This window comes from Odocoileus virginianus, chromosome 11 (assembly GCF_023699985.2).
Source record: "Odocoileus virginianus isolate 20LAN1187 ecotype Illinois chromosome 11, Ovbor_1.2, whole genome shotgun sequence".
Lineage (NCBI taxonomy): Eukaryota > Metazoa > Chordata > Mammalia > Artiodactyla > Cervidae > Odocoileus > Odocoileus virginianus.
In genome coordinates this window covers 25,004,914-25,020,176 of record NC_069684.1, presented here as the reverse complement: position 1 = coordinate 25,020,176, position 15,263 = coordinate 25,004,914, and positions in this window count along the sequence as shown.

Sequence of the window (15,263 nt, the reverse complement as noted above, 5' to 3'; positions counted from 1 at the left end):
CATAATTTCTAAAACATTCCAATGCTTTAACCCTTCCTACCTAGTTGGAACTCATAGAAGCTGGGGTCCTATTGAAACAACCCTAGGTTGGACTCTGCTATTTGCCCATTTCCACTGATTTCAGGTGAAGTTTGTCAGTCAATCCTTACTAACATAGTTAGTTATCAGTTATCCATTAGTTTCTGACAACTCGGGGGCCCTTCTGAACCCCTTACCCAAGAAAACCTACAAATTATTTATAGTGTGCAAGTGGGCAAGTTCCTCTCCCAAGTCCAGCCTTGAATCCACCAACTTAAAATTTTGTAAAAGAGCAGTGAACTTTACATTTTCTGTGAAGGTTACTTGGGGTAGTGGAAAAAAGAGCTGACACCATCCAGGATTGTGTTCAATAAACAGATGTTTATCATTATCATTGTTACTTATCTCACCCTATTGCAGATTATTAATAAAATTTTGGGTGGCCTGGGAGTTAAAACATGTACTGAGTGCAATTCAGTTTAACCCAAGTTTATGCAAAGGCCCTACCAGGGATAGAAATGCAGTCAAAGGCCAGAAAGTTATCAAGATGAAGAACACTCTTCAAAGAACCCTAGTCTTGGTGACCAGTGGTATATCAGAATTGTTTGGGCAACACATTGAATGAGGGTGGGGAGAGAGATGCATGGGAAATCCTATGCATAGAGGGAGGATCTCACTTTCTCTGTGCCCTGAACTTCAAATCTCTCCACCTGATCCAGCCCAGAGTGGGAGACATCAATGAACAAATTGAAATCATTAAATATCAAATACAGCTTCAGAATTTTGTATAGGAAAAGTGTTGACATTTGTGAACAGTGCTTAATATGAAGGGAAAATAAAATTCTATCCCTGTGCGTAACGGTGTCATCTTGATCAGAATCCGTGTTGAACTGACCTAAGTTTGAGAACATGGTAATTATCAAAATAGACTTGTAAAGGGGCCAAGGGGATTATGGTTCCACATCCCAGGCTCCTGGATGGAAAGAACCTGGAAAACAACTTCTAGTAGTGGCTGTCATGATGATGACAGGGTTATGTGTGACTGAAAGTGAAAGTGAAAGCTGCTCAGTCGTGTCCAACTCTTTGTGACCCCATAGACTATACGGTCCTTGGAATTCTCTAGGCCAGAATACTGGAATGGATAGCCTTTCCCTTCAGGGGATCTTCCCAGCCCAGGAATCGAACTGGGGTCTCCTGCATTGCAGGCAGATTCTTTACCAACTGAGCTATCAGGGAAGCCCTATGTGTGATGGACCTATGTTTAATTATCTGCCTGGGTCCAAGTTCCTAAAGAGCCCACCTCCCCTCCGTCAGTGGTTCTCAGACTTGGAAATGCCTCATTTCCCAGGGCTGTCACCTCTCCCTCTGCTCACATTCTCAAATTTAGTCTTTCAAATGATCCCATCTTTCCGGGAAGAAACACCCTCAAAAGTGACACTGTCTCCTGTTGGCCACATCCTTTAGTTCTAAACTCCACTCAGAGAAAAATCTTTGAATCTCTCTCCTACTCAATGAGGGGAAATATACCCATATTTTACACTGTTTTCAGTCATTCACAGGGTCGCTGTAGGAATGCCCAGCAACAGGTTGCCCCATCCCACAGATAGCTTATGGTGAATTGTGCTGCCGGATTTGAGGTCTCCGAAGGAGAAGATTTAAATCCTGGACCAAAGAGAGTCTCAGTCACTCGGAGCTTTTTTTTTTTTTTCAGTTTTATTTATTTATTTACTTTACAATATTGTATTGGTTTTGCCATACATTGACATGAATCAGCATGGTTGTACATGTGTTCCCCATCCTGAACCGCCCTCCCACCTCCCTCCCTATCCCATCCCTCTGGGTCAACCCAGTGCACCAGCCCTGAGCATCCTGTATCATGCACTGAACCTGGATTGACGATTCGTTTCACATGTGATAATTTACATGTTTCAATGCCATTCTCCCATATCATCCCACTCTCGCCCTCTTCCACAGAGTCCAAAAGTCTGTTCTATACATCTGTGTCTCTTTTGCTGTCTCACATACAGAGTTATTGTTACCATCTTTCTAAATTCCATATATATGCATTAGTATACTGTATTGGTGTTTTTCTTTCTGGCTTACTTCACTCTGTATAATAGGCTCCAGTTTTATCCACCTCATTAGAACTGATTCAAATGTATTCTTTTTAATGGCTGAGTAACATTCCATTGTGTATATGTACCACAGCTTTCTTATCCAGTCGCCTGCTGGTGGACATCTAGGTTGCTTCCATGTGCTGCGATGAACATTGGGGTACACGTGTCTCTTTCAGATCTGGTTTCCTCAGTGTGTATGGCCAGCAGTGGGATTGCTGGGTCATATGGCAGTTCTATTTCCAGTTTTTTAAGGAATCTCCACACTGTTCTCCATAGCGGCTGTACTAGTTTGCATTCCCACCAACAGTGTAAGAGGGTTCCCTTTTCTCCACACCCTCTCCAGCATTTGTTGCTTGCAGACTTTTGGATAGCAGCCATTCTGACTGGCTTGAAATGGTACCTCATTGTGGTTTTGATTTGCATTTCTCTGATAATGAGTGATGTTGAGCATCTTTTCATGTGTTTGTTAGCCATCTGTATGTCTTCTTTGGAGAGATGTATGTTTAGTTCTTTGGCCCACTTTTTGATTGGGTCGGGTTTTTTTTTTTTTTTCTGGAATTTAGTTGTAGGAGTTGCTTGTATATTTTTTAGATTATTTCTTTGTCTGTTGCTTCATTTGCTATTATTTTTTCCCATTCTGAAGGCTGTCTTTTCACCTTGCATATAGTTTTCTTTGCTGTGCAGAAGCTTTTAATTTTAGTTAGGTCCCATTTGTTTATTTTTGCTTTTATTTATAATATTCTGGGATGTGGGTCATAGAGGATCCTGCTGTGGTTTATGTCAGAGAGTGTTTTGCCTATGTTTTCCTCTAGGAGTTTTATAGTTTCTGGTCTTACATTTAGATCTTTACTCCATTTTGAGTTTATTTTTGTGTATGGTGTTAGAAAGAGTTCTAGTTTCATTCTTTTACAAGTGGATGACCAGTTTTCCCAGCACCACTTGTTAAAGAGATTGTCTTTTCTCCATTGTATATTCTTGCCTCGTTTGTCAAAGATAAGGTGTTCATAGGTGTGTGGATTTATCTCTGGGCTTTCTATTTTGTTCCATTGATCTATATTTCTGCCAGTACCATACTGTCTTGATGACTGTGGCTTTGTAGTAGAGACTGAAGTCAGGCAGGTTGATTCCTCCAGTTACATTCTTCTTTCTCAAGATTGCTTTGGCTATTTGAGGTTTTTTGTATTTCCATACACATTGTGAAATTATTTGTTCTAGTTCTGTGCAAAATACCATTGGTAGCTTGATAGGGATTGCATTGAATCTATAGATTGCTTTGGGTAGTATAGCCATTTTGACAATATTGATTCTTCCAATCCATGAACACGGTATATTTCTCCATCTATTTGTGTCCTCTTTGATTTCTTTCACCATTGTTTTATAGTTTTATATATATAGGTCTTTTGTTTCTTTAGGTAGATATATTCCTAAGTATTTTATTCTTTTCATTGCAATGGTGAATGGAATTGTTTCTTTAAATCTCTTTCTGTTTTCTCATTGTTAGTGTATAGGAATGCAAGGGATTTCTGTGTGTTGATTTTATATCCTGCAACTTTACTATATTCAGTGCTTAGCTTTAGTAATTTTCTGGTGGAGTCTTTAGGGTTTTCTTTGTAGAGGATCATGTCATCTGCAAACAGTGAGAGTTTTACTTCTTTTCCAATCTGGATTCCTTTTCTTTCTTTTTCTGCTCTGATTGCTACATTAACAAATTGAAAAATAAAAGCCATATGATTATCTCAATAGATGCAGAGAAAGCCTTTGATGAAATTCAACATCCATTTATGATAAAAAACCTTCCAGAAAGCAGGAATATAAGGAACATACCTCAACATAATAAAAGCTATATATGACAAACCCACAGCAAACATTATCCTCTATGGTGAAAAATTGAAAGCATTCCCCTAAAGTCAGGAACAAGACAAGGGTGCCCACTCTCACCACTACTATTCAACATAGTTTTGGAAGTTTTGGTCACTCAGAGCTTTGTGTAGGTTTTATTTAAAGTGAAAGTGACCCAAAAAAAGCTTTTGACATAGACACCAGGAGAGGGCAGCAAAGTACCTGCCTCACTAGTTTAAGCGCATAGAGTCGGACACGACTGAAGCGACTTAGCAGCAGCAGCATATACTTTTCACCTAGCTGCTGAGAATAGATTAAAAGAATACCTCAAGGTTATAAGAGTTCCAGCAGACCCTTTCCCAAGGCATACATCCTGAGATATGTTCTGCACAAGATTAGCCAAGGAGAACTTTCCTGGCAGGGTCTCTGGGCAAGATATACTGTTGCTATGTATCAGGGGTGCAAGTCTTGAGAAACAGGTTCCCAGGCAAGATTTGTTACAACTACAAATCATTAACATAGAGCCTAAGAAAAGCATTTCCTTGAGTAAGACATTGTGTTGAGTGATCATAAGTTCTGGACCTAAAGAATGGCCAGGTCTCGGACAAGATACATTGTTGCACAAGGTTTCAGTAAAGCAAGAGCAAAAAATGTTCACCTCCTCCTTTAAAGGGCCTTGGGCTCCCTGCCTAAGCTTTTTAACTCTTTCATGACCCTCACTTCTCACTGTGAATTTGACCTGATCTCGATCAGAGAAGCCGTGACTTAAGCCTGGAGGACCAGCCACATTCCCAGGAGTTTGCCCTTGCTCCCAGAATAGGCTCCTGATTTGCTGTTATTCCAACATCACACAGGAGCAGCAACTTGATACATGGAGAAATCTATTTTGTTTTCTTTGGGATAGCACCACTGCTCTTGCAAAGCTGTCTTATTTCTAGGACATTTTGCTAGTTTTGATATGGCCAAAGATGCCCCAGGAATGATGCTTTAAGGTTTTTCTTTTTCTGTCCAATGTCAAGACCAAATTAATCTCTCCTTGATCACACCCTACTACAACTGTAGTGAAAATCTGATTCAATGAAATCTGGAGAAAGGCAAATATAAGAATTAACCTGCTGGATATTCTGGAATCTAACCAAGTATCACTTTCCAATTGGAAGTTACTCACTGAAAAGGGGAAGAAATGATTAGAAAGTCCTAAAAAAGCCTCAGGCACCAAAGCACAGATGTAGAGTCATTGCCTGGGTTCTATAGGGGGTTTTAAGTTGGAGCACTCTGCCAATCACAGCAGAGCTGGTGAGTTTCTGATCTCAGATAAAAACATCCTCATCTTACTCATGGCCGGTGGATCTTGAATGGTGGCAAACAATTCAGGACAGCAAAAAAAGTCATCCTTTTTCTTTTTTCCAGATGAACAGTTTTAAGGCTTTGATTTTTCGTCTGAGTGTAGTTTTGCCTTATTTCCAAGCCTTTTGTGTGTGCTTGGTTTATATCATTTTTAATTGGCTTAAGCAGGAAGGCATTCTTTTTAATAAAAAAAAAAAAAGAACAACAACAACACCTGGCTGTTTAGAATTTTATTTCCTGATATTTGAAGTATTTAGTTTCTGCACTTTTATCATAGCTCATACACTTTGTGATTTCACTAGCTAGACTTTCTAAATAAAAGCTTAAAATAACATTCCATATGCTATTTTTAAAGAATGGAGTCTTTGTTCTGAATATGAACTATTCCTTCCACTAAACCCCTTTCCAAAGTAGTAATTCTAATATTTGTAAAGAAAAAATGCATAGAAATGTATATCTCAACGTTCTCCAGCTCAGACTCCCACATTTTAATAGTACTCTTTGATACATGGCTTTTACAATTTCTTATGTAAAAATTTTAAAGTGAAAACAAATCTCTTCCTGTCAATTTGTGATCCTGATCCCTTCTGGGAGGAAACACTCAAAGTTGACTTTTTAGTCACCCTCCATAATTTCTAAACACAACCCAAACAACGGTTTTTAAATCTTCCTGTCCCCAAAGAGGAAAAAAAACTACATTTTACATGATTCGGGTTATTCACTTTGTCCCTCCAGAAATGCCCAGCTCCAACTATCCCTGAGGATGGTGACTGCAACCATGAAATTCCCTATTCCTTGAAAAGAAAGCAATGCAGAACTAGACAGCATATCAAAAAGCAGAGATACCACTTGGCTGACAAAGGTCCATCTAGTGTCTAGTCAGAGCTGTAGTTTTCCAGTAATCATGTACAGATGTGAGAGTTGGGCCATGAAAAAGACTGAGTGCTGAAGAACTTATGCTTTCGAACTGTGGTGCTGGGGAAGACTCTTAAGAGTCCCTTGAACAGCAAGGATATCAAATCAGTTAATTCTAAAGGAAATCAACCCTGAATATTCATTGGAAAGACTGATGCTGAAGCTGAAGTTCTAATACTTTGGCCACCAGATACAAAGAACTGACTCACTGAAAAAGACCCTGAAGCTGGGAAAGACTGACAGCAAAAGAAGTGAGCAGTGGAAGATGAGATGGTTAGGTAGTATCTCTGACTCAATGGACGTGAATTTGAGCAAACTCTGGGACACAGTGAAGGGCAGAGGAACCTGGCATGCTGAGTCCATGGAGGTGCAGAGAGTCAGACAGGACTAAGCAATTGAATAACAACAACAAAATTACCCAGCCCCCACCCTTATTTCTCAATGTGATTTTCACGTGATCTCCTCCAGAGAAGTCTTGACTTAAGATTGGTAAACCAATCACATCTCCCCAAAACACTTCCTTTTGCTTCCTGAATAGGCTCCTGATCTCCCATGTGTCATACACAACATCTAAGTGACCCTTGATAGATAAATGTGTGTATTTTGTTTCTTTCCAGAACAACACTACTGTCTTGTTCTTTCCAGAACAACACTACTGTCTTCACGAAGTGGTTTTATTTTTGGGACATTTGGGTAATTTTTTCCTGGCCATAGATCCCCAAACAATGATGCTTTAAAGTGTTGTTTGCCTATTCACTGTCACAAATCAATAATTCCTACCCTGTCTCCTACCCACACTGTTACTGTCAGTATTGGTAAAAACCCAGTCAGTACTTGTGGAGTGAATCAAAGAACCAGCCTTTGACTCCAATGAGATATATAAATCTATTTTATATTAATGAAAGTGAAAGCAAAAGTGGCTCAGTTCTGTCCGACTCTTTGTGACCTCATGAGTCCATGGAATTCTCCAGGCCAGAATATTGGGGTGGGCTGCTGTTCCCTTCTCTAGGGGATCTTCCCAACCCAGGATTGAACCCAGGTCTCCCACATTGCAGGCAGATTCTTTACCAGCTGAGCCAAAAGGGAAGCCCAAGAACACAGGAGTGGGTAGCCTATCCCTTTGGATCTTCCCGACCCAGGAATCAAACCAGATTCTTTACCAACTGAGCTATCAGGGAAACCCTTGACTCCAGTACCCCTGCCTCATTCTTAATCTTTCCTGAATGAAATCTGATCCAACCCATTCCTCTGAAGATTGAAAAAGATCCAATCTGGATTAACCCAAAGGACAGTCTAGAGTCTAACCAGGTATCACTTTCTGATTAGCAGTTAGTAGTTGGAAAGAAGGAAGATGTGATTTAAAAGGTCTATAAAAGAATCAGTTACCAAAGGAGAGATGCAGAATCTTCAGGCTCCAGAGTCACCACCTTTGTACTCCATCAGGTCTGAGGTCTGAGTAGCCTGCCAACCACATCAGAGTTGGTAAGTTACAGACATAACTAAGGACACCCTCATTGTACCCGTGGTCAACTTGTCTTGAATGGTGGCATGCACCTCAGGATGGAAGGAAAGTTTTTAAAAAATATTTCTTGAGACTTCCCTGGGAGACCAGCTATTAAGACTCTGCATTTCCACTGCAGGGGGTATGGTTTCAATCCTTGGTCCAGTAACTAAGATTCTGCATGCCACATGGCCCCCAAAAAATAGATAAATAAATAAAAATTAAAATTATTTATTTTCTGATGTGCTGATTTAAGGTTTTTATTTTGCTTCTTCTGTGGTTTTACCTTAATCCCAAATACTTTAATTAGTGCCTTGGTTTATACCATTTGTAAATATTTTGTTAAAGAGCAGATGCTATTTTTAGTGAAAATCATCTGTTTGGAATTTTATTTCTTGAAATTTAAAATATTCAATTTGTGCATCAGTAGCATACACTTTAGGGGTATCTCTTACCCTTTCCCAGTGCAGTGAACTGTGGGAACTGAGGATGAAATCTGTGTTGGGCCACATGATGTTCTTACTTCCATAATTTTAAGACTCTAAGTGAAGGATTAAAAATATTCCCCCCAAAAAGATGAGGCTTAGCCTCCAGCTCATGGTCCCTACCTCCCAGTGGAACATAATTAAAGCAGTGGATGGGATGGATGGAATAGTGGCTGGGCTTCTTCCTCCTTGCTTCTTATGAGGTGCTTGCTCTAGTGCCCGTAGTGGTAGAGCTATAGCTTTGTGTCCACTGAGCCCAGAGTGTAATTGGGACTAACAGGCACTTGCACCACTGCTAAGGCAGTGACCTTGGCCCTGAGAAGTTTCCTTTGAAGAGTGCAGAGACAGACTGAGGTATGCTCTACTTGACCTGAGAAGGATGCCTTGTTCCCTCAGTTTCCACTGGATTCCTTTTGGAGCAGAGCCAGGATGAGTCTCTGGACACCATCTAGATTCCTGGACCTGGTGGCAATGAGCCTGCTGAGGCATGTGTTTTGGCCATCAGTGTTTTGGAGTATTTTCCCATTGAGCTCTTACCTCCACTGTTCATGGGGGCTTTCTATGGAAGACACAATCAGACTTTGAAGGCCATGGTGCACACCTGTCCCTTTGCCCTCCTGCCTCTGGGGGGCCTGATGCAGAAACCTCATATGGGGATCTTACAAGCTGTGCTGGATGGGCCAGAAGTCCTGCTTACCCAGAAAGATCACCCCAGATGAGTCTAATCCAGGTAGCCTAGTAGGTTACTCAACATCCTGAGGAGAGACCTGGGATCTGGGATCAGAGATCAAATGTCCAGAAGATGGACCACAGGCTTCTGATGATGTCAATGAAGAAGTTCAGAAACCTTGGCCATTGCTGAACTGTCTTTGGGGAAAGCCCTCCAGCAGTGTAAGAGTGCCTAAGATGCAAGAGAACTTAAAAGGATGCTACACATCCTTCTAGTGATTTTTAATTGTGCTAGAAGTAGAAAACCAGAAAGGATGGAGGGGTAAAGGAGACAGAGGAATCTGAGGCAGAGAGGGAAGAAGCAGGCAAGGCTTCAGGTGATGTCAGGAACATGAGGTAAAAGCTCAGGTGGGAAGTCAGACTGTTGCCTAAATTCTAAGATTGTGGATTCACTCTGTATAGATCTCAAAACATCACTGCCCATCTGATGTTGCCCCACAGGAGGTGCAAACTGTGAGTACTGGATTTAAGGAATGCTGGCCAAGACTTCTGGAGAATGTGGTCTGGATCCCGTGTCCATGTGTCCTCAAGGTCATCAATGGCACCAGTGACTGAGGACAGGTCAAGGACAGAGCATCCCTCGGCTACCTTGGAAGTGTTCACAGAACTTCACCTCATTGAAAGTACCATGAATGGATGACTCACCTACCTCATTAGGAGGGTGGACAGAGAAAAGCTTCCATACACCAGTGCTGAAAGAAGATGAACAGCACTTCAATGTCCATGGAAAACATTGTGAAATCCTAAGTATAGTGCAGCTGGACTGTATCCAGGAAGTGAAAGTGAATTGCGTTTGGCATCTGCCCAATCTGGCCATGTTAGCTCTTTTCTTGGGCCAAATAGTAATATACAGAGACTCCATCTCTCCCACATCAACCTGTCTGCACTTGATGAGCAGGAGGAATGTCATCACATTGTCCAAATTACTTTGCAGTTCCTCAAGCTGTACCACCTCCGGCATCTCCATCTAGAATTCTTATTACTTAAAGGCTGTCTAGACCAGAGAGGCCCACTCCAGTATTCTCGCCTGGGGAATCCCAGGGACGGGGGAGCCTGGTGGGGTCTACGGGGTCACACAAAGTCGGACACGACTGAAGCGATATAGCAGCAGAAGCAGCAGCAGACCAGAGAGGGCATCCGAGGGCAGACAGACTGAAACCTCAATCACAGAAAACTAGCCAATCTGATCACATGGACCACAGCCTTGTCTAACTCAATGAAAGTAAGCCATGCCATGTAGGGCCACCCAAGATGGTTGGGTCATGGTGGAGAGTTCTGACAAAATGTAGTCCACTGGAGAAGGGAATTGCAAGCCGCTTCAGTATTCTTACCTTGAGAACCCCATGAACAGTATGAAAAGGCAAAAAGATAGGACACTGAAAGATGAACTCCCCAGGTTGGTAGGTACCCAATATGCTACTGGATATCAGTGGAGAAATAACTCCAGAAAGAATGAAGGGATGGAGCCAAAGCAAAAACAACAACCAGTTGTGGATGTGACTGGTGATAGAAGCAAGGTCCAATGCTATAAAGAGCAATATTGCATAGGAACCTGGAATGTTAGGGCCAGGAATCAAGGCAAATTGGAAGTAGTCAAACAGGAGATGGCAAGAGTGAACGTCGACATTCTAAGAATCAGTGAACTAAAATGGACTGGAATGGGTGAATTTAACTCAGATTACCATCAAATATACTACTGTGGGCAGGAATTCCTTAGAATAAATGGAGTAGCCATCATAGTTAACAAAAGTGTCCGAAATGCAGTACTTGGTTGCAAGCTCAAAAACGATAGAATGATCTCTGTTTTCAAGGCAAATGATTCAATATCATGGTAATCCAAGTCCATGCCCCAACCAGTAATGCTGAAAAAGCTGAAGTTGAACGGTTCTATGAAGACCTACAAGACCGTTTAGAACTAACACCCAAAAAATATGTCCTTTTCATTATAGGGGACTGGAATGCAAAAGTAGGAAATCAAGAAACACCTGGAGTAACAGGCAAATTTGGCCTTGGAGTACAGAATGAAGCAAGTCAAAGGCTAATAGAGTTTTGCCAAGAGAACACACTAGCCTTAGCAAACACCCTCTTCCAACAACAAAAGAGAAGACTCTACACATGGACATCACCAGATGGCCAACAACAGAATCAGACTGATTATATTCTTTGCAGCCAAAGATGGAGAAGTTCTAAACAGTCAGCAAAAACAAGACCTGGAGCTGACTGTGCCTCAGATCATGAACCCCTTGTTTCTAAATTCAGACTTAAACTGAAGAAAGTGGGGAAAACCACTAGACCATTCAAGTATGACCTAAATTAAATCCCTTATACAGTGGAAGTGAGAAATAGATTTAAGGGACTAGATGTGATAGACAGAGTGCCTGATGAACTATGGACAGAGGTTCAAGACATTGTACAGAAGACAGGGATCAAGACCATCCCCAAGAAAAAGAAATACAAAAAAGCAAAATGGCTGTCTGAGGAGACCTTACAAAGAGCTGTGAAAAGAAGAGAAGTGAAAAGCAAGGGAGAAAAGGAAAGATATATCCATTTGAACGCAAAGTTCCAAAGAATAGCAAGGCGAGATAAGAAAGCCTTCATCAGTGATCAGTGCAAAGAAATAGAGGAAAATAACAGAATGGGAAAGGCCAGAGATCTCTTCAAGAAAATTAGAGATACCAAGGGAACATTTCATGCAAAGACAGACTCAATAAAGGGCAGAAATGGTATGGACCTAACAGAAGCAGAAGATATTAAGAAGAGGTGGCAAGTATACACAGAAGAACTGTACAAAAAAGATCTTCACGACCCAGATAATCACAATGGCGTGATCACTCACCTAGAGCCAGACATCCTGGAATGTGAAGTCAAGTGGGCCTTAGGAAACATCACTACAAACAAAGTTAGTGGAGGTGATGGAATTCCAGTTGAGCTATTTCAAATTCTAAAAGAGGATGCTGCACTCAATATGCCAGAAAATTTGGAACACTCAGCAGTGGCCATGGGACTGGAAAAGGTCAGTTTTCATTCCAATCCCAGAGAAAGGCAGTGCCAAAGAATGCTCGAACTACTGCATGATTGCACTCATCTCACACACTAGCAAAGTAATGCTCAAAATTCTCCAAGCCAGGCTTCAGCAGTATGTGAACCATGAACTTCCAGATGTTCAATCTGGTTTTAGAAAAGGCAGAGGAACCAGGGATCAAATTGCCAACATCCACTGGATCACTGAAAAAGCAACAGAGTTTCAGAAAAATATCTATTTCTGCTTTATTAACTATGCCAAAGCCTTTGACTGTGTGGATCACGACAACTATGGATAATTCTGAAAGAGATGGGAATACCAGACCACCTGACCTGCCTCTTGAGAAATCTGTATGCATGTCAGGAAACAACAGCTAGAACTGGACATGGAACAACAGACTGGTTCCAAATAGGGAAAGGAGTACGTCAAGGCTGTATATTGTCACCCTGCTTATTTAACTTCTATGCAGAGTACATCATGAGAAACTCTGGGTTGGAAGAAGCACAAGCTGGAATCAAGATAGCTGGGAGAAATATCAATAACCTCAGATATGCAGATGACACCACCTTTATGGCAGAAAGTGAAGAAGAACTAAAGAGCCTCTCGATGAAAGCAAAAGAGGAGAGTGAAAAAGTTGGCTTAAAACTTAACATTCAAAAAACTAAAATCATGGCATCCGATCCCATCACTTCATGGCAAATAGATGGAGAAACAGTGGAAACAGTAGCTGACTATATTTTGGGGCTTCAAAATCACTGCAGATGGTAACTGCAGCCATGAAATTAAAAGACAGTTACTCCTTGAAAGAAAAGCTATGACCAATCTAGACAGAATATTAAAAAGCAGAGACATTACTTTGTCAACAAAGGTCCGTCTAGTCAAGGCTGTAGTTTTTCCAGTGGTCATGTTTGGATGTGAGAATTGGACTATAAAGAAAGCTGAGCGGCGAAGAATTGATGCTTTTGAACTGTGGAGTTGGAGAAGACTCTTGAGAGTCCCTTGGACTGCAAGGAGATCCACTAGTCCATCCTAAAGGAGATCAGTCCTGGGTGTTCATTGGAAGGACTGATGTTGAAGCTGAAACTCCAATACTTCAGCCACCTGATGCAAAGAGCTGACTCATTTGAAAAGACCCTGATGCTGGGAAAGATTGAGGACAGGAGGAGAAGGGGAAGACAGAGGATGAGATGGTTGGATGGCATTACCGACTCAATGGACATGAGTTTGAGTAAACTCCAGTAGTTGGCAATGGACAGGGAGGCCTGGCGTGCTGCAGTCCATAGGGTCGCAAAGAGTCGGACACGACTGAGCAACTGAACTGAACTGAACTGAATGAATGACGGGAACAACACTTTGTGCTCGACCCACAGTTTTTCCATCAACCCACACTTTAGGGTTTACATTTTGTTCAATTAATTTGGAGAGAAAGAGCAGGCTCCATATTCATGAAAACAGAGGCCTGGACCTTGCTCAATATATCCCTCCCAAGAAGGGGTGAGGGAGACTCCAGCAGGATCAGAAACTCGTGAGAAAACAGCACAAAGTCCCAGTTGCAGCTTAAAGGATGACTGAAGTAATCGCATTTGGCTCATCCTAACAGTCCCATTACAGTAGCGGATCAGAAGGAAAATGGACCAGGGGCTTCAGTGAGCACAGAGAAAGTTTGTCCCAGTGTCCCGTAGAAAACCGACTGATTGGCCTCCCACAGTTATTAACACCCAGGGAGCTCCTCAGGTATTATTAGGATGGGAGCTTGTGTGGGGACCCCCGAACACCTTCAGTCCTGATCGTACTGAGAGCCCGACACCTCTGGGGACAGTCTCTCCTCCATTGTGGTCCTTTACAGACCGGACAGGGAGCTGGGGGCAGCTTAGACGCCTGAGAGCAACTTCCCTTGAGATGTCCCTCCTTTCCACAGTAGTAGCAAGCCTGTCCCTTTTCACCTGGGTTCCTCTGGGCATTTTTCTCTTCAGGCTGAGTCATAACAGTTTTCACAGCCATCACTGGAGGACCAGGCTCTAGTGGTTCTTTTCTGTTGTCATTTTTCCTCCTCACATTCTCTACTGTAATATACTGTCTGAGCCAGCTGCAACAGTTTTTCTAAAGACTGATTTGACCCAAATGCCTGTCTTTGTAACTTAGCTTAATGAGTGAGAAATTTATCTTTTAAGATTGTCTCTCCCTCTGCACTCTCAGGAGAATTATTAGTGAACTTTTGAAGGCCTTCCAGAAGTCTGTCTAGGAATCTGGCTGGAGCTTCCTTCTCTCTTTGTTCTATGTCAGCCAACTTAGCATAATTTAGAGACTTAGTTTGAGCTCTCTTAAGCCCTTCAATAATGCAACTGACAAAGTGGGTATCCTCCCATATCCCTTTCTCTTTGTAATAATCCCAATCTGGCTCTGCTATGGGAACTGCTTGGATTCCTGTAGGGAGGAGAGCTATTTCATGTTCCCTCCGTCCCCTTGCTTTACGCTCAAGCCATTCATCTCCAAAAGTGGTAGCTTCCCCCAAAACTCGATCTCTCGAGTCAGGAGTCAGTGTCTGCCCCAAGACATATATTACATCTCTCCAAGTAAGCTCATAAAGTAAAGTTAGTCCCATAAAGGTGTCTATGTACTTTTCTGGATCCTCTAGATAGTCTCCCAGATCTCCCTTTATCTGTTGTACCTCTGGGTTAGAAAGTGGCTTATGGGAAACTATAAGCAAGGTGAAAAGACAGCCCTCAGATTGGGAGAAAATAATAGCAAATGAAGCAACAGACAAAGGATTAATCTCAAAAATATACAAGCAACTCCTGCAGCTCAATTCCAGAAAAATAAATGACCCAATCAAAAAATGGGCCAAAGAACTAAACAGACATTTCTCCAAGGAAGACATACGGATGGCAAAAAAACACATGAAAAGATGCTCAACATCACTCATTATCAGAGAAATGCAAATCAAAACCACAATGAGGTACCATTACACGCCAGTCAGGATGGCTGCTATCCAAAAGTCTACAAGCAATAAATGCTGGAGAGGGTGTGGAGAAAAGGGAACCCTCTTACACTGTTGGTGGGAATGCAAATTAGTACAGCCACTATGGAAAACAGTGTGGAGATTCCTTAAAAAGCTGGAAATAGATCTTCCATATGACCCAGCAATACCACTTCTAGGCATACACACTGAGGAAACCAGATCCGAAAGAGACACGTGCACCCCAATGTTCATCGCAGCACTGTTTATAATAGCCAGGACATGGAAGCAACCTAGATGCCCATCAGCAGACGAATGGATGAGGAAGCTGTGG